This window comes from Phalangium opilio, unplaced genomic scaffold (assembly GCF_054372755.1).
Source record: "Phalangium opilio isolate 3A_F unplaced genomic scaffold, DU_Popi_V2 ptg000019l_1, whole genome shotgun sequence".
In the NCBI taxonomy this organism is placed as follows: Eukaryota; Metazoa; Arthropoda; class Arachnida; order Opiliones; family Phalangiidae; genus Phalangium; species Phalangium opilio.
In genome coordinates, this window is record NW_028324152.1 from 1828475 (window position 1) to 1854299 (window position 25825).

General features: G+C 37.6%; 6 non-coding genes and 47 pseudogenes across 6 annotated transcripts; 48 read left to right on the forward strand and 5 right to left on the reverse strand.

Moving 5' to 3' along the window:
• The first annotated feature begins 259 nt into the window (after positions 1-259).
• On the forward strand, positions 260-378 carry LOC149697805 (5S ribosomal RNA; annotated as a pseudogene).
• Positions 379-514: 136 nt separating this feature from the next.
• On the forward strand, positions 515-633 carry LOC149697806 (5S ribosomal RNA; annotated as a pseudogene).
• A 137-nt stretch (positions 634-770) lies between these two features.
• On the forward strand, positions 771-889 carry LOC149697807 (5S ribosomal RNA; annotated as a pseudogene).
• A 137-nt stretch (positions 890-1026) lies between these two features.
• LOC149697808 (5S ribosomal RNA) lies at positions 1027-1145 on the forward strand (annotated as a pseudogene).
• Positions 1146-1281: 136 nt separating this feature from the next.
• LOC149697809 (5S ribosomal RNA) lies at positions 1282-1400 on the forward strand (annotated as a pseudogene).
• A 138-nt stretch (positions 1401-1538) lies between these two features.
• On the forward strand, positions 1539-1656 carry LOC149697810 (5S ribosomal RNA; annotated as a pseudogene).
• A 135-nt stretch (positions 1657-1791) lies between these two features.
• Positions 1792-1908, forward strand: LOC149697811 (5S ribosomal RNA; annotated as a pseudogene).
• Positions 1909-2045: 137 nt separating this feature from the next.
• LOC149697812 (5S ribosomal RNA) lies at positions 2046-2164 on the forward strand (annotated as a pseudogene).
• A 137-nt stretch (positions 2165-2301) lies between these two features.
• Positions 2302-2420, forward strand: LOC149697813 (5S ribosomal RNA; annotated as a pseudogene).
• Positions 2421-2556: 136 nt separating this feature from the next.
• Positions 2557-2675, forward strand: LOC149697814 (5S ribosomal RNA; annotated as a pseudogene).
• A 905-nt stretch (positions 2676-3580) lies between these two features.
• Positions 3581-3699, forward strand: LOC149697815 (5S ribosomal RNA; annotated as a pseudogene).
• Positions 3700-4088: 389 nt separating this feature from the next.
• LOC149697816 (5S ribosomal RNA) lies at positions 4089-4207 on the forward strand (annotated as a pseudogene).
• Positions 4208-4342: 135 nt separating this feature from the next.
• Positions 4343-4461, forward strand: LOC149697817 (5S ribosomal RNA; annotated as a pseudogene).
• A 390-nt stretch (positions 4462-4851) lies between these two features.
• LOC149697818 (5S ribosomal RNA) lies at positions 4852-4970 on the forward strand (annotated as a pseudogene).
• A 137-nt stretch (positions 4971-5107) lies between these two features.
• Positions 5108-5226, forward strand: LOC149697819 (5S ribosomal RNA; annotated as a pseudogene).
• Positions 5227-5362: 136 nt separating this feature from the next.
• On the forward strand, positions 5363-5481 carry LOC149697820 (5S ribosomal RNA; annotated as a pseudogene).
• Positions 5482-5618: 137 nt separating this feature from the next.
• On the forward strand, positions 5619-5737 carry LOC149697821 (5S ribosomal RNA; annotated as a pseudogene).
• Positions 5738-5874: 137 nt separating this feature from the next.
• On the forward strand, positions 5875-5993 carry LOC149697822 (5S ribosomal RNA; annotated as a pseudogene).
• Positions 5994-6129: 136 nt separating this feature from the next.
• Positions 6130-6248, forward strand: LOC149697823 (5S ribosomal RNA; annotated as a pseudogene).
• A 137-nt stretch (positions 6249-6385) lies between these two features.
• LOC149697824 (5S ribosomal RNA) lies at positions 6386-6504 on the forward strand (annotated as a pseudogene).
• A 389-nt stretch (positions 6505-6893) lies between these two features.
• LOC149697825 (5S ribosomal RNA) lies at positions 6894-7012 on the forward strand (annotated as a pseudogene).
• A 135-nt stretch (positions 7013-7147) lies between these two features.
• On the forward strand, positions 7148-7264 carry LOC149697826 (5S ribosomal RNA; annotated as a pseudogene).
• Positions 7265-7401: 137 nt separating this feature from the next.
• LOC149697827 (5S ribosomal RNA) lies at positions 7402-7520 on the forward strand (annotated as a pseudogene).
• A 137-nt stretch (positions 7521-7657) lies between these two features.
• On the forward strand, positions 7658-7776 carry LOC149697828 (5S ribosomal RNA; annotated as a pseudogene).
• Positions 7777-7913: 137 nt separating this feature from the next.
• LOC149697829 (5S ribosomal RNA) lies at positions 7914-8032 on the forward strand (annotated as a pseudogene).
• A 389-nt stretch (positions 8033-8421) lies between these two features.
• LOC149697830 (5S ribosomal RNA) lies at positions 8422-8540 on the forward strand (annotated as a pseudogene).
• A 389-nt stretch (positions 8541-8929) lies between these two features.
• On the forward strand, positions 8930-9048 carry LOC149697831 (5S ribosomal RNA; annotated as a pseudogene).
• A 135-nt stretch (positions 9049-9183) lies between these two features.
• LOC149697832 (5S ribosomal RNA) lies at positions 9184-9302 on the forward strand (annotated as a pseudogene).
• Positions 9303-9692: 390 nt separating this feature from the next.
• Positions 9693-9811, forward strand: LOC149697833 (5S ribosomal RNA; annotated as a pseudogene).
• A 137-nt stretch (positions 9812-9948) lies between these two features.
• On the forward strand, positions 9949-10067 carry LOC149697834 (5S ribosomal RNA; annotated as a pseudogene).
• A 136-nt stretch (positions 10068-10203) lies between these two features.
• On the forward strand, positions 10204-10322 carry LOC149697835 (5S ribosomal RNA; annotated as a pseudogene).
• A 134-nt stretch (positions 10323-10456) lies between these two features.
• LOC149697836 (5S ribosomal RNA) lies at positions 10457-10575 on the forward strand (annotated as a pseudogene).
• Positions 10576-10712: 137 nt separating this feature from the next.
• LOC149697837 (5S ribosomal RNA) lies at positions 10713-10831 on the forward strand (annotated as a pseudogene).
• Positions 10832-10968: 137 nt separating this feature from the next.
• Positions 10969-11087, forward strand: LOC149697838 (5S ribosomal RNA; annotated as a pseudogene).
• Positions 11088-11224: 137 nt separating this feature from the next.
• Positions 11225-11343, forward strand: LOC149697839 (5S ribosomal RNA; annotated as a pseudogene).
• A 137-nt stretch (positions 11344-11480) lies between these two features.
• LOC149697840 (5S ribosomal RNA) lies at positions 11481-11599 on the forward strand (annotated as a pseudogene).
• Positions 11600-11988: 389 nt separating this feature from the next.
• On the forward strand, positions 11989-12107 carry LOC149697841 (5S ribosomal RNA; annotated as a pseudogene).
• Positions 12108-12242: 135 nt separating this feature from the next.
• On the forward strand, positions 12243-12361 carry LOC149697842 (5S ribosomal RNA; annotated as a pseudogene).
• A 390-nt stretch (positions 12362-12751) lies between these two features.
• LOC149697843 (5S ribosomal RNA) lies at positions 12752-12870 on the forward strand (annotated as a pseudogene).
• Positions 12871-13006: 136 nt separating this feature from the next.
• LOC149697844 (5S ribosomal RNA) lies at positions 13007-13125 on the forward strand (annotated as a pseudogene).
• A 136-nt stretch (positions 13126-13261) lies between these two features.
• Positions 13262-13380, forward strand: LOC149697845 (5S ribosomal RNA; annotated as a pseudogene).
• A 134-nt stretch (positions 13381-13514) lies between these two features.
• On the forward strand, positions 13515-13633 carry LOC149697846 (5S ribosomal RNA; annotated as a pseudogene).
• Positions 13634-13770: 137 nt separating this feature from the next.
• On the forward strand, positions 13771-13889 carry LOC149697847 (5S ribosomal RNA; annotated as a pseudogene).
• A 137-nt stretch (positions 13890-14026) lies between these two features.
• LOC149697848 (5S ribosomal RNA) lies at positions 14027-14145 on the forward strand (annotated as a pseudogene).
• Positions 14146-14282: 137 nt separating this feature from the next.
• On the forward strand, positions 14283-14401 carry LOC149697849 (5S ribosomal RNA; annotated as a pseudogene).
• A 137-nt stretch (positions 14402-14538) lies between these two features.
• On the forward strand, positions 14539-14657 carry LOC149697850 (5S ribosomal RNA; annotated as a pseudogene).
• Positions 14658-14796: 139 nt separating this feature from the next.
• On the forward strand, positions 14797-14913 carry LOC149697851 (5S ribosomal RNA; annotated as a pseudogene).
• Positions 14914-15050: 137 nt separating this feature from the next.
• LOC149697852 (5S ribosomal RNA) lies at positions 15051-15169 on the forward strand. The gene has a single exon (XR_016382095.1). It is a non-coding gene; the product is annotated as a 5S ribosomal RNA (ribosomal RNA).
• Positions 15170-15463: 294 nt separating this feature from the next.
• Positions 15464-15536, reverse strand: TRNAT-AGU (transfer RNA threonine (anticodon AGU)). The gene has a single exon. It is a non-coding gene; the product is annotated as a tRNA-Thr (tRNA).
• Positions 15537-15702: 166 nt separating this feature from the next.
• On the reverse strand, positions 15703-15775 carry TRNAT-CGU (transfer RNA threonine (anticodon CGU)). Its single transcript has one exon. It is a non-coding gene; the product is annotated as a tRNA-Thr (tRNA).
• A 132-nt stretch (positions 15776-15907) lies between these two features.
• Positions 15908-15980, reverse strand: TRNAT-AGU (transfer RNA threonine (anticodon AGU)). Its single transcript has one exon. It is a non-coding gene; the product is annotated as a tRNA-Thr (tRNA).
• Positions 15981-16112: 132 nt separating this feature from the next.
• On the reverse strand, positions 16113-16185 carry TRNAT-UGU (transfer RNA threonine (anticodon UGU)). Its single transcript has one exon. It is a non-coding gene; the product is annotated as a tRNA-Thr (tRNA).
• A 133-nt stretch (positions 16186-16318) lies between these two features.
• TRNAT-AGU (transfer RNA threonine (anticodon AGU)) lies at positions 16319-16391 on the reverse strand. Its single transcript has one exon. It is a non-coding gene; the product is annotated as a tRNA-Thr (tRNA).
• Positions 16392-25825: the final 9434 nt, after the last annotated feature.

A 25825-nucleotide genomic window follows, 5' to 3' on the forward strand; every position in this document is an offset into this window, starting at 1 on the left:
TCTCAGCAACGTCCTAGCTTGCTGATAACACCGGTTCTCGTCCGATCACCGAAGTTAAGCAGCGTCGAGCGCAGTCAGTACTTGGGAAGGAAAACACTTAGGAACACTGCGTGCCGTTGGCTTTTTCACTTTTTTTTCCTCTTTTAAATTCCCCCGGATATGAAAAATGCAAACATATTTTCGTTTTGTTATTGTTTTAAAAAGATGAAGGTTAATTTGTCTCACTTAATTTAAATTCGAATTATTAACTAGCACTCTCGGCCACGGCCATATCACGTTGAAAACACCGGTTCTCGTCTGATCACCGAAGTTAAGCAGCGTCGAGCGCAGTCAGTACTTGGGAGCGAGACCACTTAGGAACACTGCGTGCCGTTGGCTTTTTAACTTTTGTTTCCTCTTTTAAATCCACCAGATATGAAAAAATCAACCACATTTTCTTCTTGTTATTGTTTTAAAAAGATGAAGGTTAACTTGTTTCACTTGTTTTCAATCCTAATTATTAACTAGCACTCTCGGCCACGGCCATATCACGTTGAAAACACAGGTTCTCGTTCGATCACCGAAGTTAAGCAGCGTCAAGCGCAGTCAGTACTTGGGTGGGAGACCACGTAGGAACGCTGCGTGCCGTTTGCTTTTTAACTTTTGTTTCCTCTTTTAAATTCCACCAGATATGAAAAAAGCAAACATATTTTCTTTTTGTTATTGTTTTAAAAATATGAAGGTTAATTTGTCTCACTTAATTTAAATTCGAATTATTAACTAGCACTCTCGGCCACGGCCATATCACGCTGATAACACCGGTTCTCGTCCGATCACCGAAGTTAAGCAGCGTCGAGCGCAGTCAGTATTTGGGAGTGAGACCACGTAGGAACGCTGCGTGCCGTTTGCTTTTTAACTTTTGTTTCCTCTTTTAAATTCCACCAGATATGAAAAAAGCAAACATATTTTCTTTTTGTTATTGTTTTAAAAATATGAAGGTTAATTTGTCTCACTTAATTTAAATTCGAATTATTAACAAGCACTCTCGGCCACGGCCATATCACGTTGAAAACACCGGTTCTCGTCCGATCACCGAAGTTAAGCAGCGTCGAGCGCAGGCAGTACTTGGGAGCGAGACCACTTAGGAACACTGCGTGCCGTTGGCTTTTTAACTTTTGTTTCCTCTTTTAAATCCACCAGATATGAAAAAATCAACCACATTTTCTTTTTGTTATTGTTTTAAAAAGATGAAGGTTAACTTGTCTCACTTGTTTTCAATCCTAATTATTAACTAGCACTCTTGGCCACGGCCATATCACGTTGAAAACACAGGTTCTCGTCCGATCACCGAAGTTAAGCAGCGTCGAGCGCAGTCAGTACTTGGGAGGGAGACCACGTAGGAACGCTGCGTGCCGTTTGCCTTTTAACTTTTGTTTCTTCTTTTAAATTCCACCAGATATGAAAAAAGCAACCTCCTTTTCTTTTTGTTATTGTTTTACAATAATGAAGGTTAATTTGTCTCACTTGTTTTAAATCCTAATTATTAACTAGCACCTTCGGCCAGGGCCATATCACGTTGAAAACGCCGGTTCTCGTCCGATCACTGCAGTTAAGCAGCGTCGAGCGCAGTCAGTACTTGGGAGGGAGACCACGTAGGAACGCTGCGTGCCGTTGGCTTTATCACTTTTGTTTCCTCTTTTAAATTCCACCGGATATGAAAAAAGCAAACATATTTTCATTTTGTTATTGTTTTAAAAAGATGATTAATTTGTCTCACTTAATTTAAATTCGAATTATTAACTAGCACTCTCAGCAACGTCCTAGCACGCTGATAACACCGGTTCTCGTCTGATCACCGAAGTTAAGCAGCGTCGAGCGCAGTCAGTACTTGGGTGGGAGACCACGTAGGAACGCTGCGTGCCGTTTGCTTTTTAACTTTTGTTTCCTCTTTTAAATTCCACCAGATATGAAAAAAGCAAACATATTTTCTTTTTGTTATTGTTTTAAAAATATGAAGGTTAATTTGTCTCACTTAATTTAAATTCGAATTATTAACTAGCACTCTCGGCCACGGCCATATCACGCTGATAACACCGGTTCTCGTCCGATCACCGAAGTTAAGCAGCGTCGAGCGCAGTCAGTATTTGGGAGTGAGACCACGTAGGAACGCTGCGTGCCGTTTGCTTTTTAACTTTTGTTTCCTCTTTTAAATTCCACCAGATATGAAAAAAGCAAACATATTTTCTTTTTGTTATTGTTTTAAAAATATGAAGGTTAATTTGTCTCACTTAATTTAAATTCGAATTATTAACAAGCACTCTCGGCCACGGCCATATCACGTTGAAAACACCGGTTCTCGTCCGATCACCGAAGTTAAGCAGCGTCGAGCGCAGTCAGTACTTGGGAGCGAGACCACTTAGGAACACTGCGTGCCGTTGGCTTTTTAACTTTTGTTTCCTCTTTTAAATCCACCAGATATGAAAAAATCAACCACATTTTCTTCTTGTTATTGTTTTAAAAAGATGAAGGTTAACTTGTTTCACTTGTTTTCAATCCTAATTATTAACTAGCACTCTCGGCCACGGCCATATCACGTTGAAAACACCGGTTCTCGTCCGATCACTGCAGTTAAGCAGCGTCGAGCGCAGTCAGTACTTGAGAGGGAGACCACGTAGGTACGCTGCGTGCCGTTGGCTTTCTCACTTTTGTTTCCTCTTTTAAATTCCACCGGATATGAAAAAAGCAAAAATATTTTCATTTTGTTATTGTTTTAAAAAGATGAAGGTTAATTTGTCTAACTTAATTTAAATTCAAATTATTAAATAGCACCGTCGGCAACGGCCATATGTCGCTGAAAACAACGGTTCTCGTCCGATCACCGAATTCAAGCTGCGTCGAGCGCAGTCAGTATTTGGGAGGGAGACAACTTAGGAACACTGCTTTCCGTTGGCTTTTTCACTTTTGTTTCCTCTTTTAAATTCCACCAGATATGAAAAAAGCAAACATATTTTCTTTTTGTTATTGTTTTAAAAAGATGATTAATTTGTCTCACTTAATTTAAATTCGAATTATTAACTAGCACTCTCAGCAACGTCCATAGTACGCTGAAAACACCGGTTCTCCTCCGATCACCGAAGTTAAGCAGCGTCGAGCGCTGTCAATACTTGGGATGGAGACCACTTAGGAACACTGCGTGCCGTTGCCGTTTTCACTTTTGTTTCCTCTTTTAAATTCCACCGGAAATGAAAAAAGCAAAAAAAAACATTTCTTTTTGTTATTGTTTTACAAAGATGAAGGTTAATTTGTCTCACTTGTTTTAAATCCTAATTATTAACTAGCACTCTCGGACACGGCCATATCACGTTGAAAACACCGGTTCTCGTCCGATCACGGAAGTTAAGCAGTATCGATCGCAGTCAGTACTTGGGAGCGAGACCACTTAGGAGCACTGCGTGCCGTTGGCTTTTTAACTTTTGTTTCCTCTTTTAAATTCCACCAGATATGAAAAAAGCAACCACATTTTCTTTTTGTTATTGTTTTAAAAAGATGAAGGTGAATTTGTCTCACTTGTTTTCAATCCTAATTATTAACTAGCACTCTCGGCAACGGCCATATCACGTTGCAAACACCGGTTCTCGTCCGATCTCTGAAGTTAAGCAGCGTCGAGCGCAGTCAGTACTTGGGAGGGCGACCACGTAGGAACGCTGCGTGCCGTTGGCTTTTTCACTTTTGTTTCCTCTTTTAAATTCCATTGGATATGAAAAAAGGAAACATATTTTCTTTTTGTTATTGTTTTAAAAAGATGAAGGTTAATTTGCTTAACTTAATTTAAATTAAAATTATTAAATAGCATCCTCGGCAACGGCCATATGTCGCTAAAAACAACGGTTCTCGTCCGATCACCGAATTCAAACAGCGTCGAGCGCAGTCAGTATTTGGGAGGGAGACCACTTAGGAACACTGCTTGACGTTGGCTTTTCACTTTTGTTTCCTCTTTTAAATTCCACCAGATATGAAAAAAGCAAACATATCTTCTTCTTGTTATTGTTTTAAAAAGATGGTTAATTTGTCTCACTTAATTTAAATTCGAATTATTAACTAGCACTCTCAGCAACGTCCATAGCACGCTGAAAACACCGGTTCTTGTTCGATCACCGAAGTTAAGCAGCGTCGAGCGCAGTCAGTACTTGGGAGGGAAACCACTTAGGAACACTGCGTGCCGTTGGCTTTTCACATTTGTTTCCTCTTTTAAATTCCACCAGATATGAAAAAAGCAACCATATTTTCTTTTCGTTATTGTTTAAAAAGATGAAGGTTAAATTGTCTCACTTGCTTTCAATCCTAATTATCAACTAGCACTCTCGGCAACGGCCATATCACGCTGAAAACACCGGTTCTCGTCCGATCACCGAAGGTAAGCAGCGTCGAGCGCAGTCAGTACTTGGGAAGCAGACCACGTAGGAACGCTGCGTGCCGTTTGCTTTTTAACTTTTGTTTCATCTTTAAATTTCCACCAGATATGAAAAAAGGAAACATATTTTCTTTTTGTTATTGTTTTAAAAAGATGAAGGTTAATTTGTCTAACTTAATTTAAATTCAAATTATTAAATAGCACCCTCGGCAACGGCCATATGTCGCTAAAAACAACGGTTCTCGTCCGATCACCGAATTCAAACAGCGTCGAGCGCAGTCAGTATTTGGGAGGAAGACTACTTGGGAAAACTGCTTGCCGTTGGCTTTTTCACTTTTGTTTCCTCTTTTAAATTCCACCAGATATGATAAAAGCAAACATATCTTCTTTTTGTTATTGTTTTAAAAAGATGATTAATTTGTCTAACTTAATTTAAATTCGAATTATTAACTAGCACTCTCAGCAACGTCCATAGCACGCTGAAAACACCGGTTCTCGTCCGATCACCGAAGTTAAGCAGCGTCGATCGCAGTCAGTACTTGGGAAGGAGACCACTTAGGAACACTGCGTGCCGTTGGCTTTTTCACTTTTTTTCCCTCTTTTAAATTCCACCGGAAATGAAAAAATCAAAAAAATTTTCTTTTTGTTATTGTTTTACAAAGATGAAGGTTAATTTGTCTCACTTGTTTTAAATCCTAATTATTAACTAGCACTCTCGGACACGGCCATATCACGTTGAAAACACCGGTTCTCGTCCGATCACCGAAGTTAAGCATCATCGAGCGCAGTCAGTACTTGGGAGCGAGACCACTTAGGAGCACTGCGTGCCGTTGGCTTTTTAACTTTTGTTTCCTCTTTTAAATTCCACCAGATATGAAAAAGCAACCACATTTTCTTTTTGTTATTGTTTTAAAAAGATGAAGGTTAATTTGTCTCACTTGTTTTCAATCCTAATTATTAACTAGCACTCTGGGCAACGGCCATATCACGCTGAAAACACCGGTTCTCGTCCGATCACCGTAGATAAGCAGCGTCGAGCGCAGTCAGTACTTGGGAAGGAGACCACTTAGGAGCACTGCGTGCCGTTGGCTTTTTAACTTTTGTTTCCTCTTTTAAATTCCACCAGATATGAAAAAAGCAACCACATTTTCTTTTTGTTATTGTTTTAAAAAGATGAAGGTGAATTTGTCTCACTTGTTTTCAATCCTAATTATTAACTAGCACTCTCGGCAACGGCCATATCACGTTGCAAACACCGGTTCTCGTCCGATCTCTGAAGTTAAGCAGCGTCGAGCGCAGTCAGTACTTGGGAGGGCGACCACGTAGGAACAATGCGTGCCGTTGGCTTTTTCACTTTTGTTTCCTCTTTTAAATTCCACCGTATATGAAAAAAGGAAACATATTTTCTTTTTGTTATTGTTTTAAAAAGATGAAGGTTAATTTGCTTAACTTAATTTAAATTAAAATTATTAAATAGCATCCTCGGCAACGGCCATATGTCGCTAAAAACAACGGTTCTCGTCCGATCACCGAATTCAAACAGCGTCGAGCGCAGTCAGTATTTGGGAGGGAGACCACTTAGGAGCACTGCGTGCCGTTGGCTTTTTAACTTTTGTTTCCTCTTTTAAATTCCACCAGATATGAAAAAGCAACCACATTTTCTTTTTGTTATTGTTTTAAAAAGATGAAGGTTAATTTGTCTCACTTGTTTTCAATCCTAATTATTAACTAGCACTCTGGGCAACGGCCATATCACGCTGAAAACACCGGTTCTCGTCCGATCACCGTAGATAAGCAGCGTCGAGCGAAGTCAGTACTTGGGAAGGAGACCACTTAGGAGCACTGCGTGCCGTTGGCTTTTTAACTTTTGTTTCCTCTTTTAAATTCCACCAGATATGAAAAAAGCAACCACATTTTCTTTTTGTTATTGTTTTAAAAAGATGAAGGTGAATTTGTCTCACTTGTTTTCAATCCTAATTATTAACTAGCACTCTCGGCAACGGCCATATCACGTTGCAAACACCGGTTCTCGTCCGATCTCTGAAGTTAAGCAGCGTCGAGCGCAGTCAGTACTTGGGAGGGCGACCACGTAGGAACAATGCGTGCCGTTGGCTTTTTCACTTTTGTTTCCTCTTTTAAATTCCACCGTATATGAAAAAAGGAAACATATTTTCTTTTTGTTATTGTTTTAAAAAGATGAAGGTTAATTTGCTTAACTTAATTTAAATTAAAATTATTAAATAGCATCCTCGGCAACGGCCATATGTCGCTAAAAACAACGGTTCTCGTCCGATCACCGAATTCAAACAGCGTCGAGCGCAGTCAGTATTTGGGAGGGAGACCACTTAGGAACACTGCTTGCCGTTGGCTTTTCACTTTTGTTTCCTCTTTTAAATTCCACCAGATATGAAAAAAGCAAACATATCTTCTTTTTGTTATTGTTTTAAAAAGATGGTTAATTTGTCTCACTTAATTTAAATTCGAATTATTAACTAGCACTCTCAGCAACGTCCATAGCACGCTGAAAACACCGGTTCTCGTCCGATCACTGCAGTTAAGCAGCGTCGAGCGCAGTCAGTACTTGGGAGGGAGACCACGTAGGAACGCTGCGTGCCGTTGGCTTTATCACTTTTGTTTCCTCTTTTAAATTCCACCGGATATGAAAAAAGCAAACATATTTTCATTTTGTTATTGTTTTAAAAAGATGATTAATTTGTCTCACTTAATTTAAATTCGAATTATTAACTAGCACTCTCAGCAACGTCCTAGCACGCTGATAACACCGGTTCTCGTCTGATCACCGAAGTTAAGCAGCGTCGAGCGCAGTCAGTACTTGGGTGGGAGACCACGTAGGAACGCTGCGTGCCGTTTGCTTTTTAACTTTTGTTTCCTCTTTTAAATTCCACCAGATATGAAAAAAGCAAACATATTTTCTTTTTGTTATTGTTTTAAAAATATGAAGGTTAATTTGTCTCACTTAATTTAAATTCGAATTATTAACTAGCACTCTCGGCCACGGCCATATCACGCTGATAACACCGGTTCTCGTCCGATCACCGAAGTTAAGCAGCGTCGAGCGCAGTCAGTATTTGGGAGTGAGACCACGTAGGAACGCTGCGTGCCGTTTGCTTTTTAACTTTTGTTTCCTCTTTTAAATTCCACCAGATATGAAAAAAGCAAACATATTTTCTTTTTGTTATTGTTTTAAAAATATGAAGGTTAATTTGTCTCACTTAATTTAAATTCGAATTATTAACAAGCACTCTCGGCCACGGCCATATCACGTTGAAAACACCGGTTCTCGTCCGATCACCGAAGTTAAGCAGCGTCGAGCGCAGTCAGTACTTGGGAGCGAGACCACTTAGGAACACTGCGTGCCGTTGGCTTTTTAACTTTTGTTTCCTCTTTTAAATTCCACCAGATATGAAAAAAGCAACCTCATTTTCTTTTTGCTATTGTTTTACAAAAATGAAGTTTAATTTGTCTCACTTGTTTTAAATCCTAATTATTAACTAGCACCTTCGGCCACGGCCATATCACGTTGAAAACACCGGTTCTCGTCCGATCACTGCAGTTAAGCAGCGTCGAGCGCAGTCAGTACTTGAGAGGGAGACCACGTAGGTACGCTGCGTGCCGTTGGCTTTCTCACTTTTGTTTCCTCTTTTAAATTCCACCGGATATAAAAAAGCAAAAATATTTTCATTTTGTTATTGTTTTAAAAAGATGAAGGTTAATTTGTCTAACTTAATTTAAATTCAAATTATTAAATAGCACCGTCGGCAACGGCCATATGTCGCTGAAAACAACGGTTCTCGTCCGATCACCGAATTCAAGCTGCGTCGAGCGCAGTCAGTATTTGGGAGGGAGACCACTTAGGAACACTGCTTTCCGTTGGCTTTTTCACTTTTGTTTCCTCTTTTAAATTCCACCAGATATGAAAAAAGCAAACATATTTTCTTTTTGTTATTGTTTTAAAAAGATGATTAATTTGTCTCACTTAATTTAAATTCGAATTATTAACTAGCACTCTCAGCAACGTCCATAGTACGCTGAAAACACCGGTTCTCCTCCGATCACCGAAGTTAAGCAGCGTCGAGCGCTGTCAGTACTTGGGAGGGCGACCACGTAGGAACAATGCGTGCCGTTGGCTTTTTCACTTTTGTTTCCTCTTTTAAATTCCACCGGATATGAAAAAAGGAAACATATTTTCTTTTTGTTATTGTTTTAAAAAGATGAAGGTTAATTTGCTTAACTTAATTTAAATTAAAATTATTAAATAGCATCCTCGGCAACGGCCATATGTCGCTAAAAACAACGGTTCTCGTCCGATCACCGAATTCAAACAGCGTCGAGCGCAGTCAGTATTTGGGAGGGAGACCACTTAGGAACACTGCTTGCCGTTGGCTTTTCACTTTTGTTTCCTCTTTTAAATTCCACCAGATATGAAAAAAGCAAACATATCTTCTTTTTGTTATTGTTTTAAAAAGATGGTTAATTTGTCTCACTTAATTTAAATTCGAATTATTAACTAGCACTCTCAGCAACGTCCATAGCACGCTGAAAACACCGGTTCTTGTCCGATCACCGAAGTTAAGCAGCGTCGAGCGCAGTCAGTACTTGGGAGGGAAACCACTTAGGAACACTGCGTGCCGTTGGCTTTTCACATTTGTTTCCTCTTTTAAATTCCACCAGATATGAAAAAAGCAACCATATTTTCTTTTCGTTATTGTTTAAAAAGATGAAGGTTAAATTGTCTCACTTGCTTTCAATCCTAATTATCAACTAGCACTCTCGGCAACGGCCATATCGCGCTGAAAACACCGGTTCTCGTCCGATCACCGAAGGTAAGCAGCGTCGAGCGCAGTCAGTACTTGAGAAGCAGACCACGTAGGAACGCTGCGTGCCGTTTGCTTTTTAACTTTTGTTTCCTCTTTAAATTTCCACCAGATATGAAAAAAGGAAACATATTTTCTTTTTGTTATTGTTTTAAAAAGATGAAGGTTAATTTGTCTAACTTAATTTAAATTCAAATTATTAAATAGCACCCTCGGCAACGGCCATATGTCGCTAAAAACAACGGTTCTCGTCCGATCACCGAATTCAAACAGCGTCGAGCGCAGTCAGTATTTGGGAGGAAGACTACTTAGGAAAACTGCTTGCCGTTGGCTTTTTCACTTTTGTTTCCTCTTTTAAATTCCACCAGATATGATAAAAGCAAACATATCTTCTTTTTGTTATTGTTTTAAAAAGATGATTAATTTGTCTAACTTAATTTAAATTCGAATTATTAACTAGCACTCTCAGCAACGTCCATAGCACGCTGAAAACACCGGTTCTCGTCCGATCACCGAAGTTAAGCAGCGTCGATCGCAGTCAGTACTTGGGAAGGAGACCACTTAGGAACACTGCGTGCCGCTGGCTTTTTCACTTTTTTTCCCTCTTTTAAATTCCACCGGAAATGAAAAAAGCAAAAAAATTTTCTTTTTGTTATTGTTTTACAAAGATGAATGTTAATTTGTCTCACTTGTTTTAAATCCTAATTATTAACTAGCACTCTCGGACACGGCCATATCACGTTGAAAACACCGGTTCTCGTCCGATCACCGAAGTTAAGCAGCATCGAGCGCAGTCAGTACTTGGGAGCGAGACCACTTAGGAGCACTGCGTGCCGTTGCCTTTTTATCTTTTGTTTCCTCTTTTAAATTCCACCAGATATGAAAAAAGCAACCACATTTTCTTTTGTTATTGTTTTAAAAAGATGAAGGTTAATTTGTCTCACTTGTTTTCAATCCTAATTATTAACTAGCACTCTGGGCAACGGCCATATCACGCTGAAAACACCGGTTCTCGTCCGATCACCGTAGATAAGCAGCGTCGAGCGCAGTCAGTACTTGGGAGGGAGACCACTTAGGAACACTGCTTGCCGTTGGCTTTTTCACTTTTGTTTATTCTTTTAAATTCCACCAGATATGAAAAAAGCAAACATATCTTCTTTTTGTTATTGTTTTAAAAATATGATTAATTGGTCTCACTTAATTTAAATTCGAATTATTAACTAGCACTCTCAGCAACGTCCATAGCACGCTGAAAACACCGGTTCTCGTCCGATCACCGAAGTTAAGCAGCGTCGAGCGCAGTCAGTACTTGGGAAGGAGACCACTTAGGAACACTGCGTGCCGTTGGCTTTTTCACTTTTTTTTCCTCTTTTAAATTCCACCGGATATGGAAAATGCAAACATATTTTCGTTTTGTTATTGTTTTAAAAAGATGAAGGTTAATTTGTCTCACTTGTTTTCAATCCAAATTATTAACTAGCACTCTCGGGAACGGCCATATCACGTTGAAAACACCAGTTCTCGTCCGATCACCGAAGTTAAGCAGCATCGAGCGCAGTCAGTACTTGGGAGCGAGACCACTTAGGAACACTGCGTGCCGTTGGCTTTTTCACTTTTGTTTCCTCTTTTAAATTCCAATAGATATGAAAAAAGCAAATATATTTTCTTTTTGTTACTGTTTTAAAAAGATGAAGGTTAATTTGTCTCACTTAATTTAAATTCGAATTATTAACTAGCACTCTCGGCCACGGCCATATCACGTTGAAAACACCGGTTCTCGTCCGATCAGCAAAGTTAAGCAGCGTCGAGCGCAGTCAGTACTTGGGAAGGAGACCACTTAGGAACAGTGCGTGCCGTTGGCTTTTTCACTTTTTTTTCCTCTTTTAAATTCCACCGGATATGGAAAATGCAAACATATTTTCGTTTTGTTATTGTTTTAAAAAGATGAAGGTTAATTTGTCTCACTTGTTTTCAATCCAAATTATTAACTAGCACTCTCGGGAACGGCCATATCACGTTGAAAACACCAGTTATCGTCCGATCACCGAAGTTAAGCAGCATCGAGCGCAGTCAGTACTTGGGAGCAAGACCACTTAGGAACACTGCGTGCCGTTGGCTTTTTCACTTTTGTTTCCTCTTTTAAATTCCAATAGATATGAAAAAAGCAAACATATTTTCTTTTTGTTACTGTTTTAAAAAGATGAAGGTTAATTTGTCTCACTTAATTTAAATTCGAATTATTAACTAGCACTCTCGGCCACGGCCATATCACGTTGCAAACACCGGTTCTCGTCCGATCTCTGAAGTTAAGCAGCGTCGAGCGCAGTCAGTACTTGGGAGGGCGACCACGTAGGAACGCTGCGTGCCGTTGGCTTTTTCACTTTTGTTTCCTCTTTTAAATTCCACCGGATATGAAAAAAGGAAACATATTTTCTTTTTGTTATTGTTTTAAAAAGATGAAGGTTAATTTGCTTAACTTAATTTAAATTAAAATTATTAAATAGCATCCTCGGCAACGGCCATATGTCGCTAAAAACAACGGTTCTCGTCCGATCACCGAATTCAAACAGCGTCGAGCGCAGTCAGTATTTGGGAGAGAGACCACTTAGGAACACTGCTTGCCGTTGGCTTTTCACTTTTGTTTCCTCTTTTAAATTCCACCAGATATGAAAAAAGCAAACATATCATCTTTTTGTTATTGTTTAAAAAAGATGGTTAATTTGTCTCAATTAATTTAAATTCGAATTATTAACTAGCACTCTCAGCAACGTCCATAGCACGCTGAAAACACCGGTTCTTGTCCGATCACCGAAGTTAAGCAGCGTCGAGCGCAGTCAGTACTTGGGAGGGAAACCACTTAGGAACACTGCGTGCCGTTGGCTTTTCACATTTGTTTCCTCTTTTAAATTCCACCAGATATGAAAAAAGCAACCATATTTTCTTTTCGTTATTGTTTAAAAAGATGAAGGTTAAATTGTCTCACTTGCTTTCAATCCTAATTATCAACTAGCACTCTCGGCAACGGCCATATCACGCTGAAAACACCGGTTATCGTCCGATCACCGAAGGTAAGCAGCGTCGAGCGCAGTCAGTACTTGAGAAGCAGACCACGTAGGAACGCTGCGTGCCGTTTGCTTTTTAACTTTTGTTTCCTCTTTAAATTTCCACCAGATATGAAAAAAGGAAACATATTTTCTTTTTGTTATTGTTTTAAAAAGATGAAGGTTAATTTGTCTAACTTAATTTAAATTCAAATTATTAAATAGCACCCTCGGCAACGGCCATATGTTGCTAAAAACAACGGTTCTCGTCCGATCACCGAATTCAAACAGCGTCGAGCGCAGTCAGTATTTGGGAGGAAGACTACTTAGGAAAACTGCTTGCCGTTGGCTTATTCACTTTTGTTTCCTCTTTTAAATTCCACCAGATATGATAAAAGCAAACAGATCTTCTTTTTGTTATTGTTTTAAAAAGATGATTAATTTGTCTAACTTAATTTAAATTCGAATTATTAACTAGCACTCTCAGCAACGTCCATAGCACGCTGAAAACACCGGTTCTCGTCCGATCACCGAAGTTAAGCAGCGTCGATCGCAGTCAGTACTTGGGAAGGAGACCACTTAGGAACACTGCGTGCCGTTGGCTTTTTCACTTTTTTCCCTCTTTTAAATTCCACCGGAAATGAATAAAGCAAAAAAATTTTCTTTTTGTTATTGTTTTACAAAGATGAAGGTTAATTTGTCTCACTTGTTTTAAATCCTAATTATTAACTAGCACTCTCGGACACGGCCATATCACGTTGAAAACACCGGTTCTCGTCCGATCACCGAAGTTAAGCAGCATCGAGCGCAGTCAGTACTTGGGAGCGAGACCACTTAGGAGCACTGCGTGCCGTTGCCTTTTTAACTTTTGTTTCCTCTTTTAAATTCCACCAGATATGAAAAAAGCAACCACATTTTCTTTTGTTATTGTTTTAAAAAGATGAAGGTTAATTTATCTCACTTGTTTTCAATCCTAATTATTAACTAGCACTCTGGGCAACGGCCATATCACGCTGAAAACACCGGTTCTCGTCCGATCACCGTAGATAAGCAGCGTCGAGCGCAGTCAGTACTTGGGAGGGAGACCACTTAGGAACACTGCTTGCCGTTGGCTTTTTCACTTTTGTTTATTCTTTTAAATTCCACCAGATATGAAAAAAGCAAACATATCTTCTTTTTGTTATTGTTTTAAAAAGATGATTAATTGGTCTCACTTAATTTAAATTCGAATTATTAACTAGCACTCTCAGCAACGTCCATAGCACGCTGAAAACACCGGTTCTCGTCCGATCACCGAAGTTAAGCAGCGTCGAGCGCAGTCAGTACTTGGGAAGGAGACCACTTAGGAACACTGCGTGCCGTTGGCTTTTTCACTTTTTTTTCCTCTTTTAAATTCCACCGGATATGGAAAATGCAAACATATTTTCGTTTTGTTATTGTTTTAAAAAGATGAAGGTTAATTTGTCTCACTTGTTTTCAATCCAAATTATTAACTAGCACTCTCGGGAACGGCCATATCACGTTGAAAACACCAGTTCTCGTCCGATCACCGAAGTTAAGCAGCATCGAGCGCAGTCAGTACTTGGGAGCGAGACCACTTAGGAACACTGCGTGCCGTTGGCTTTTTCACTTTTGTTTCCTCTTTTAAATTCCACCGGATATGGAAAATGCAAACATATTTTCGTTTTGTTATTGTTTTAAAAAGATGAAGGTTAATTTGTCTCACTTGTTTTCAATCCAAATTATAAACTAGCACTCTCGGGAACGGCCATATCACGTTGAAAACACCAGTTCTCGTCCGATCACCGAAGTTAAGCAGCATCGAGCGCAGTCAGTACTTGGGAGCGAGACCACTTAGGAACACTGCGTGCCGTTGGCTTTTTCACTTTTGTTTCCTCTTTTAAATTCCAATAGATATGAAAAAAGCAAACATATTTTCTTTTTGTTACTGTTTTAAAAAGATGAAGGTTAATTTGTCTCACTTAATTTAAATTCGAATTATTAACTAGCACTCTCGGCCACGGCCATATCACGTTGAAAACACCGGTTCTCGTCCGATCAGCAAAGTTAAGCAGCGTCGAGCGCAGTCAGTACTTGGGAAGGAGACCACTTAGGAACACTGCGTGCCGTTGGCTTTTTCACTTTTCTTTCCTCTTTTAAATTCCACCGGATATGGAAAATGCAAACATATTTTCGTTTTGTTATTGTTTTAAAAAGATGAAGGTTAATTTGTCTCACTTGTTTTCAATCCAAATTATAAACTAGCACTCTCGGGAACGGCCATATCACGTTGAAAACACCAGTTCTCGTCCGATCACCGAAGTTAAGCAGCATCGAGCGCAGTCAGTACTTGGGAGCGAGACCACTTAGGAACACTGCGTGCCGTTGGCTTTTTCACTTTTGTTTCCTCTTTTAAATTCCAATAGATATGAAAAAAGCAAACATATTTTCTTTTTGTTACTGTTTTAAAAAGATGAAGGTTAATTTGTCTCACTTAATTTAAATTCGAATTATTAACTAGCACTCTCGGCCACGGCCATATCACGTTGAAAACACCGGTTCTCGTCCGATCATTGAAGTTAAGCAGCGTCGAGCGCAGTCAGTACTTGGGTGGGAGACCACGTAGGAACGCTGCGTGCCGTTTGGTTTTTAACTTTTGTTTCCTCTTTTAAATTCCACCAGATATGAGAAAAGCAACCTCATTTTCTTTTTGCTATTGTTTTACAAAAATGAAGGTTAATTTGTCTCACTTGTTTTAAATCCTAATTATTAACTAGCACTCTCGGCAACGGCCATATCACGCTGAAAACACCGGTTCTCGTCCGATCACCGAAGTTAAGCAGCGTCGAGCGCAGTCAGTACTTTAGAGGGAGACCACTTAGGAACACTGCGTGCCGTTGGCTTTTTCACTTTTCTTTCCTCTTTTAAATTCCACCAGATATGAAAAAAGCAATCATATTTTCTTTTTGTTATTGTTTTAAAAAGATGAAGGTTAATTTGTCTCACTTAATTTAAATTCGAATTATTAACTAGCACTTTGAAGCGACATGAATGCTGAATATTCCAGTAATTTAACTAAATTATCTCATCGGAAGTTTTACTCTATTGTTTGCTTAAATGCATATCTAAATTAACTACTATTTTTAATTTTTCAAAATTTAATAGCTACGAAATCTAGTTCAAGTAACATAACAGCGAGGCTCTGACGAGAATCGAACTCATGATCTCCTGTTTACTAGACAGGCGCTATAACCACTAAGCCACGGAGCCTTTGCTGTGAAGCGATATGAATGCAGAATATTTCAGTAAATTAACTAAATTATTTCATCGGAACTTTTACACTATTGTTTTCATATATGCATATCAAAATCAACTATTATTTTTAATTTTTCAGAATTTAATAGCTACGAAATCTAGATCAAGTAACATAACAGCGAGGCTCCGACGAGAATCGAACTCATGATCTCCTGTTTACGAGACAGGTGCTTTAACCACTAAGCCACGGAACCCTTGCTTTGAAGCGACATGAATGCTGAATATTCCATTAATTTAACTAAATTAACTCATCGGAATTTTTACCCTATTGTTATAAGTTATCAAAATTTAATAGCTACGAAAAATAGATCAAGAACATAACAGCGAGGCTCCAACGAGAATCGAACCCATGATCTCCTGTATACTAGACAGGCGCTTTAACCACTAAGCCACGGAGCCCTTGCTTTGAAGCGACATGAATGCTGAATATTCCAGTAATTTAACTAAATTAACTCATCGGAATTTTTACCCTATTGTTTTAATTTTTCATAATTTAATATCTACGAAAAACAGTTCAAGAACATAACAGCGAGGCTCCGACGAGAATCGAACTCATGTTCTCCTATTTACAAGACAGGCACTTTAACCACTAAGCCACGGAGCCCTTGCTTTGAAGCGACATGAATGCTGAATATTCCAGTAATTTATCTAAATTATCTCATCGGAACTTTTGCAATATTATTTTAATTTTTCAATATTTCATAACTACGAAATCCAGTTCAAGTAGCATAACAGCGAGGCTCCGACGAGAATCGAACTCATGATCTCCTGTTTACTAGACAGGCGCTTTAACCACTAAGCAACGGAGCCTTTGCTGTGAAGCGATAAGAATGCAGAATATTTCAGTAATTTAACTAAATTATCTCATCGGAACTTTTACTCTATTAATAAAAACTGTCATTGTAGACAAAGACGCGAAAAAGTAAAAGATAAGTGTAGAATATGAATTGTCTGAAGTAACAGATTTATCAAATTTAAACTTTTGAAGACATGATTATAAAACATCAATTATTTAAAAAAATTCTTATCTTAGTTTTTTCACTAAAATTACTTAAGTAAAAGTATTTTATCATGATTCATGAGCATTATTTTAAAAATCGTAAGCGTTTTCATTTTATTTTCTCTCAAAAATTTAGAGTGAGGTTGAGTATTCGGCCCTGCAAAGAGAATAAATAGACAGAAAATCGTTTATAGCTGATAAAATTAAAACCGTATGAAAATAAAACAAAACATATTAGTTAATTTAAATATTTACGATTCTTAAAAATTTACTTGTTGTATAGCTTCAACAGATCACGACAAATCTACAGATCTTTTCGAAATTAATAACTACATCACAGCCAAACTGCCTAGGTTATTTTCCGCCTCCCAATATTTCCGATTTTAAAATGTAAAAATTTAAAAGCTCGATTATTAATATTATCGAGTATTTGAACCACATAAAAACAAATGTTAGTGGAAAATTACCCTATTATCGCTTAAAAAATTCTTGTTGATACTTTTTTTTCTAGATCTAATATTGAGAGCAAATACTTGTGTAAATAATGTTGAAAAATATTTTTGGACAAATGAAATTTTGGTGAAAAAAACTAAGATAAGAATTTTTTAAAATAATTGATGTTTTATAATCATGTCTTCAAAAGAGAAAATTTGAATATCTGTTACTTCAGACAATTCATGTTCTACACTTATCTTTTACTTTTTCGCGTCTTTGTCTACAATGACAATTTTTATTAATATCTGTTACTTCAGTCTTAATATTAATTAAAATTGTATAAAAACATCAGGAGAGAAAATTTCCTAGGGCGATGCGCATGCATTAGTTAACGCGTTTGAACTAAAATAAATCTATTATATAACTGTCAATTCAGACTGCTTGACTAATCGACGCCCAGTGAAAATAATTCTGCTTTACCGTCATTTTCACATGCAAATCATAGAGGAAGCCGTAGTTTTACCATGAAAATGGACCTGTTACCAAAAATATTCTGTAGACCAATGCTCAAAAAGAATCCGTTGACCTGTGCACAAAAATATTTTTTAGACCTGTGCGCAAAAAGATTCCGCAGACCTGTTTACAGATTCCTTTAACTTAACATATACCGAAGACATGTGCACCAACACATGACATAGAGTTGTGCACCAACGCATGTCATAGAGTTGTGCACCAACGCACGTCATAGAGTTGTGCACCAACTCATGTCATATAGTTTTGCATCAACTCATGTCATATAATTGTGCACCGACACATGTAGAGTTGGGCACATGTAGAGTTGTGCACCGACACATGTAGATTTGTGCACATGTAGAGTTGTGCACCGACACATGTAGATTTGTGCACATATAGAGTTGTGCACCGACACATGTAGAGTTGTGCTCTGACACATGTAGATTTGTGCACCGACACATGTCATATAGTTGTGCACCGACACATGTCATATAGTTGTGCACCGACACATGTCATATAGTTGTGTACCGTCACATATGTCATACTTACCTAGGTTGATTATCTGTGATGGCGCAAAACTAGCTTAATTAGCTGTAATCGCTAAACTAGCTTAATTAGCTGTAATCGCTAAACTTGCTTAATTAGATGTAATCGCTAAACTAGTTTAATTAGCTGTAATCGCTAAGCTGGCTTAATTATCTGTAATCGCTAAACTGGCTTAATTAGCTGTAATCGCTAATCTGGCTTAATTAGCTGTAATCGCTAATCTGGCTTAATTAGCTGTTGGGGCATTCCATGCGATTTCGACCAGTGATGTCACCATGGGTCAATCGATTTTTTCCAAATTTGGTACACCACTAGATACGATTAAGAAACTAAGGTTTGCAAGATTTTAGCTCAAAATATTGAGAAGTTTTCAAAATATTTAAATTTTCCCGGAACCCTCCATTTTTATAATGATTTTTTTAATTTTTGCACCCCTTTTTATATATGAACCTAACTTTTTTTGTATACGGTATTTCTGAACAAATTATAAGAAACTTATTAAGTGTTGCTAGGGCTACTTATTGGTGAAAATTACACGTTCTAGCTCAAAGCACTGCCGAGTTGTTATTAAGCATCGAAAATTAAAATTTTGTTTTCGGGGGGTCCCATTCATGGTGGTTTATGGCCATGTGGACAAGTGAAAAATTTATATATTTTAGTACCATTAGATACCTCTTAAAGAGATCTTTAAAATGAGCTCTTAAAAAAATATGGTTTTTCTTAGTTTTGAATTGACAGAAAAAAAAATAATTTCTCGAAAATGACTGGTTTTTCAAATTTTATTTTATGAAAATTGGCAAGTATTTTAACTTCTTATGGAAAATAAGGGTGCGAATGTTTTCCAAATCATAATCTTTCAAATTAAATGATCTCGCTCTGGATGCAATGGCCGTTGGCTCTGATATCAGACACAAAATGGAGTTAAGAGGCACATGGCATTTGTCGTCTCTTTTGGGCCGTGAAAGGCGATTAGTGTCCTTGTCTCTTTTCATGAATTTAATTAGGAAATCGTTCTCTACTGGAAAGGTTTCCAATACCAAACCAATGTACCAGTCTTGGTCATAGATGGCTGCAACATATTGACCAGCTGTCACGTCACGAAAGGAAAGCTCTTCGTCATGTTCGTGGCACTCTTCTACCACAACTTTGACTTTCTGAGCTAAATCGTCCGCAGATATTCGGTGCAAAAAGAGTTCGGTTTTCGAGATTGGAACAATCTTGTGGTGGCTTCGAGTACCTAATATTGTTGTCGCTTTTCAAAGTCTTGACTCAATTTTGTTCCGATGCAATTGAACCATTTCTTTTCGAGCATAAAAGAACTTAATTGAAGAGATATTCTTATCTGCCCACTCAAAGAACTTTTCTGGAGTTAGTATTTGATTTTGCGTTGGTGATTGAAGTGAAGCTCGAGATACTAGACGTTTAGCCGTCCCTCCAATGCCATCGCAAGGGCTTTTGCCGTGGCTGGTGGCAAAGAAATTCCATTCAGCCGTAACGCCAAAGTCGTCTTCATGGTGGCAAAGATTCACAAAGTTTTTACAGTTCTTATATTGGGACGAGGCTCCGTCGCTAAAGTAGTGTATGTGTTTCAAGTTTGGGAGTACAGTTCGAAGATGTTGAACAACTAACGTAATGTAGAAGTTTATCGTTGAAGCACCATGGTCCATTTCGTCAGAAACTATGCAGCAGCTCAGGCATTTCAGTTCATTTTCGCATTTGTAATACGATACAAACGGATGCAGTGTTGCCTGGCTATTTTCCCAGTGGAGCCCTTGTACAGCGTCTTGTACAATGAAAGAAAAATTTTCAGCAAAGTCCATCAACGTCACTATATTATTTTCCAACAGATTATCTTTTAAATTTCTTAGGTAAGTTGCTTGTGACTTGGCTATGAAATGATGAGGCGCTAGACGAGCCATGCATGTGGTAAAATTAGGTATGAAATCACTTAATGACTCTCTAACGTCTATGAGGTTTGTTTGCCCATTAATATGCACCCACTGCTTGTACGAAAGGTGATCTTCAGAATCGAATTCTCTTTCTTCAAACAATGTTTTTAGGTAAGCTGCGAAACTTTCATCACCTGGACAGTTTTCGCAGCCGTGAAGCATGCATTGCCGATCATTCGCGTCACACACAGATTTCAGCATTAGAATTTTATAGTCGATCTTCGTTGGCAAAGCCAGAGCCATCAACTTTAAATTTTGGTGAATTTCGCAGACGCACACGCTATGGGCACCTTTTGAAGAAACCGTTACGCACCACTTTGGCCTAAGTGTGCAAAATTTTGAAAATCCGATCTTCGCCTGTGGAAATATTGTCTTGAATTGGACATAAATCTCTCTAAGATTGGCGAGAAGTAACCTCTTTTGTTTTTGCACTTTGGCACCATTTTCTCTAATTGAAACGAATTCTTTTTTACCCGGACACATCCTTAAAACTTCATCGTCTTCGTTAAACAGCCGCGCTTGAGCTTCTATCTCAAGTCTTAATGCATTACCAGTCCTCTGTTGAAGATCTGGTAAAATTCCGAACTGTTTCTTTAATTTTCGAGCCTTTTTCGCCAAATAATGAGTCACTAGAAACTCTTCAGAAATTTTCGAAATAGGCCCAGAGTTTGGCACAAATGTCAAAAGCTTGCACTTATCTTGTCTTGAAGAATTTCTCACTTTTTCTTTTAATTGGGATATCAAGGTGTCGAAGACTTCATCATTGCCATTTGTTGAGCTCGGGTCGCATTCGTTTTCTTCAATGTTAAGACGTTTCGCTACATTAGATTTTACTCCTTCCATGGTTTCTCTAACTTTTCGTTTAGCATAAGCAGGGCGTGGATGCTCGTGTAAACCATGTAGCTTAAGTGGTGATGTTTCAAGAGCCACTAACGAACTGTTAAAGGTTTCTAACTGTCGTTCGTTCTCTTGAGTTAGGGTTAAAGGTTGACTTTCCTCTTGGCACTATCACTTTTCTCACTTAGACTTTGTGACTCATCTGGTTCAGCATTTCGAATCGAATTTAACTTGATAGTACATTGTAAACATAATTTCTGGCCTGGCTTAATATCCTTGCCAGTTCTTTCATTTAGAAGCACTGATTCTTCTAAAGATATAAGTTTTTTCAAAGAGGGACCAGAAGGTAAACATTTCAGGTGCAATTGAAATGGGTTGCAGCATTTTAATTGTAATGAAGAATATCTCGACACAAGGGCAGAAAAGTGATGAAAACAAACAGTTTTTAAAAGTTCAGCATCGATTCCAGACCTTAAAGATATAAGCACACGGTCCTCGCTTTCAATTTCAGAATACAAGTTTAAACCAACCTTTCTTGAAAAAACTAGTTTGTGACAACAGTCATCATTTATTTCACCAACTGAACATTGTGAAAGTGCCATTATCGACAAATAAATAAAGATAATCTAATTTAAAACGTTTCCGCGTAAAATTAGACGACCTTTAAATAATACCGAACTTTTTGAAATTGCTGAACAACGGACTATGTGGTTTTGTACGCCCTCTATTGACAAAGCGGCGACTTAATATGTTTTTTCCCTTTTGAGCGGGAAATGATCAACCAATAATTATCAGCCTGCCTTTTGAATGCGCTATTCTTCCCTCAACGAGGCATTTTTACATCCCAACTCTCTTCACCGTGGTATATTACGAATCGCTAGCATTTAAATTAAAATACTTGCCAATTTTCATAAAATAAAATTTGAAAAACCAGTCATTTTCGAGAAATTATTTTTTTTTCTGTCAAATCAAAACTAAGAAAAACCATATTTTTTTAAGAGCTCATTTTAAAGATCTCTTTAAGAGGTATCTAATGGTACTAAAATATATAAATTTTTCACTTGTCCACATGACCATAAACCACCATGAATGGGACCCCCCAAAAACAAAATTTTAATTTTAGATGCTTAATAACTCGGCAGTGCTTTGAGCTAGAACCGTGTAATTTTCACCAATAAGTAGCCCTAGCAACACGTAATAAGTCTGTTAAATTTTGTTCAGAAATACCGTATAGAAAAAAAGCTAGGTTCATATATATAAAGGGGTGCAAAATTAAAAAAAATCTTTATAAAAATGGAGGGTTCCGGGAAAATTTAAATATTTTGAAAACTTCTCAATATTTTGAGCTAAAATCTTGCAAACCTTAGTTTCTTAATCGTATCTAGTGGTGTACCAAATTTGGAAAAAATCGATTGACCCATGGTGACATCACTGGTCGAAATCGCGCTTTGGTCCCATTGAACCGAATTCCCATTCGACAGAACGGCTTTTTTGTGGTGTCCCATTCGACCGAACGTAGCCAAAAGGTGCGATTTTATTATAGTCCCATTGGACCGAAATTCTATTAAAATGGAAGAAGACATGCTGTGTGGTTTCGCATTAAATATATTTTTAATTAGTAGGAAAATCTTTTGGAAGAGGTGGCAGCTAATTAATAGGAGAATATTTTAGAAAAGGTGGTAGTTAATTAAAAGGAGAATATTTTGGAAAATGTGCTAGTTAATTAAAAGGAGAATATTTTGGAAAATGTGGCAGCTAATTAGAAGGAGAATGTTTTGGAAAAGGTTGCAGCTAATTAATAGGAGAATGTTTTGGGAAAGGTTGCAGCTAATTAATAGGAGAATATTTTGGAAAAAGTTGCAGCTAATTAATAGGAGAATATTTTGGAAAAGGTGGCATCTAATTAATTGGAGAATGTTTTGGAAAAGGTGGCAGCTAATTAGTTGGAGAATGTTTTGGAAAAGGTTGCAGCTAATTAATAGGAAAATATTTTGGAAAAGGTGGCAGCTAATTAATAGGAGAATGTTTTGGAAAAGGTGGTAGCTAATTAAAAGGAGAATATTTTGGAAAAAGTGGCAGCTAATTAGTAGGAGAATGTTTTGGAAAAGGTTGCAGCTAATTAATAGGAGAATATTTTGGAAAAGGTGGCATCTAATTAATTGGAGAATGTTTTGGAAAAGGTGGCATCTAATTAATTGGAGAATGTTTTGGAAAAGGTGGCAGCTAATTAGTTGGAGAATGTTTTGGAAAAGGTTGCAGCTAATTAATAGGAAAATATTTTGGAAAAGGTGGCAGCTAATTAATAGGAAAATATTTTGGAAAAGGTGGCAGCTAATTAATAGGAGAATGTTTTGGAAAAGGTGGTAGCTAATTAAAAGGAGAATATTTTGGAAAAAGTGGTAGCTAATTAGTAGGAGAATGTTTTGGAAAAGGTTGCAGCTAATTATTAGGAGAATATTTTGGAAAAGGTGGCAGCTAATTAATAGGAGAATGTTTTGGAAAAGGTTGCAGCTAATTAATAGGAAAATATTTTGGAAAAGGTGGCAGCTAATTAATAGGAAAATATTTTGGAAAAGGTGGCAGCTAATTAATAGGAGAATGTTTTGGAAAAGGTGGTAGCTAATTAAAAGGAGAATATTTTGGAAAAAGTGGTAGCTAATTAGTAGGAGAATGTTTTGGAAAAGGTTGCAGCTAATTATTAGGAGAATATTTTGGAAAAGGTGGCAGCTAATTAATAGGAGAATGTTTTGGAAAAGGTGGCAACTAATTAATAGGAGAATTAATGTTTTGCAAAAGGAGGTAGCTATTTAAAGGGAGAATATTTTGGAAAAGGTTGTAGCTAATTAAAAGGAGCATATTTTGGAAGAGGTGTCAACGACTTTTTGGAACCAAACCAAACCAAACCTAACCTAACCTAACCGAACCTAACCTAACCTAACCTAACCAAACCTAATATAACCTAACCTAACCTAACCTAACCTAACCTAACCCACCCGAAACCAAAATATTTAAATTTTAATTTAAAACTTAAAGACATTGATGGAACTACCATCAAGACTGTACTTCATTTGTTTTTTAATTCTATATATCTCTTGCCTTGAAAGGAATGAAAGCGAGCGTTTTAATTATTATCACGAAACATTTACTTTTAATATTATGAACATACCTTTCGGAGATTCGAACCAACAACCTATCGCTTCGCAGTCCAACATCGTGTCCACTTCACCACCGAATCGCTGACGGCTACAGTGTTTCAAGTTATATTCACGTATTTTTATGGGCATATTCGGACGATTGGGAATCTAAAATCATTGCGGGATATTCGGTCGAATGGGATTTCGGTCCATTGGGAATTCTGTTGAAAGGAACGATACCGAAATCGCATGGAATGCCCCTGTAATCGCTTATCTGCCTTAATTATCTGTAATCGCTAATCTAGCTTAATCAGCTGTAATAGCTAATCTAGCTCTATTAGCTGTAATCACTAATCTGGCTTAATTAGCTACAAGCGCTAAACTAGCTTAATTAGCTGTAATCGCTAAACTAGCTTAATTAGCTGTAATCGCTAAACTAGCTTAATTAGCTGTAATCACTAATCTGGCTTAATAAGCTGTAATCGCTAATCTGACTTAATTAGCTGTAATCGCTAATCTAGCTTGATTAGCTGTATGCGCTAATCTAGCTTGACTAGGTGAAATCACTTATCTAGCTTAATTAGCTGTAATCGCTGATCTAGCTTGATTAGGTGTAATCGCTAATCTAGCTTAATTAGCTGTAATCGCTGATCTAACTTAATTAGTTGTAATCGCTGATCTAACTTAATTAGGTGTAATCGCTAATCTGGCTTATTAGCTGTAATCGCTAATCTAGCTTATTAGCTGTAATCGCTAAACTAGCTTAATTAGCTGTATTCGCTAATCTATCTTTATTAGCTGTAATAGCTAATCTAGCTTGATTAGCTGTAATCGCTAATCTAGCTTAATTAGCTGTTATCGCTAATCTAGCCTGATTAGCTGTTATCGCTAATCTAGCTTGATTAGCTGTTATCGCTAAACTAGCTTGATTAGCTGTAATCGCTAATCTAGCTTAATTAGCTGTAATCGCTGATCTAACTTAATTATGTGTAATCGCTGATCTAACTTAATTAGGTGTAATCGCTGATCTAACTTAATTATGTGTAATCGCTAATCTAGCTTATTAGCTGTAATCGCTAATCTAGCTTATTAGCTGTAATCGCTAAACTAGCTTAATTATCTGTAATCGCTAATCTAGCTTTATTAGCTGTAATAGCTAATCTAGCTTTATTAGCTGTAATCGCTAATCTGGCTTAATTAGCTACAAGCGCTAAACTAGCTTAATTAGCTGTAATCGCTAAACTAGCGTAATTATCTGTAATCGCTAAACTAGCTTAATTAGCTGTAATCGCTAATCTGGCTTAATTAGCTGTAATCGCTAATCTGGCTTAATTAGCTGTAATCGCTAATCTGGCTTCATTAGCTGTAATCGCTTATCTGGCTTAATTATCTGTAATCGCTTATCTGGCTTAATTATCTGTAATCGCTAATCTGGCTTAATTATCTGTAATCGCTAATCTGGCTTAATTATCTGTATTCGCTAATCTGGCATAATTAGCTGTAATCGCAAATCTGGCTTAATTAGCTGTAATCGCTAATCTAGCTTGATTAGCTGTAATCGCTAATCTAGCTTAATTAGCTGTAATCGCTGATCTAACTTAATTAGGTGTAATCGCTGATAACTTAATTAGGTGTAATCGCTAATCTAGCTTATTAGCTGTAATCGCTAATCTAGCTTATTAGCTGTAAGCGCTAAACTAGCTTAATTAGCTGTAATCGCTAATCTAGCTTAATCAGCTGTAATAGCTAATCTAGCTCTATTAGCTGTAATCACTAATCTGGCTTAATTAGCTACAAGCGCTAAACTAGCTTAATTAGCTGTAATCGCTA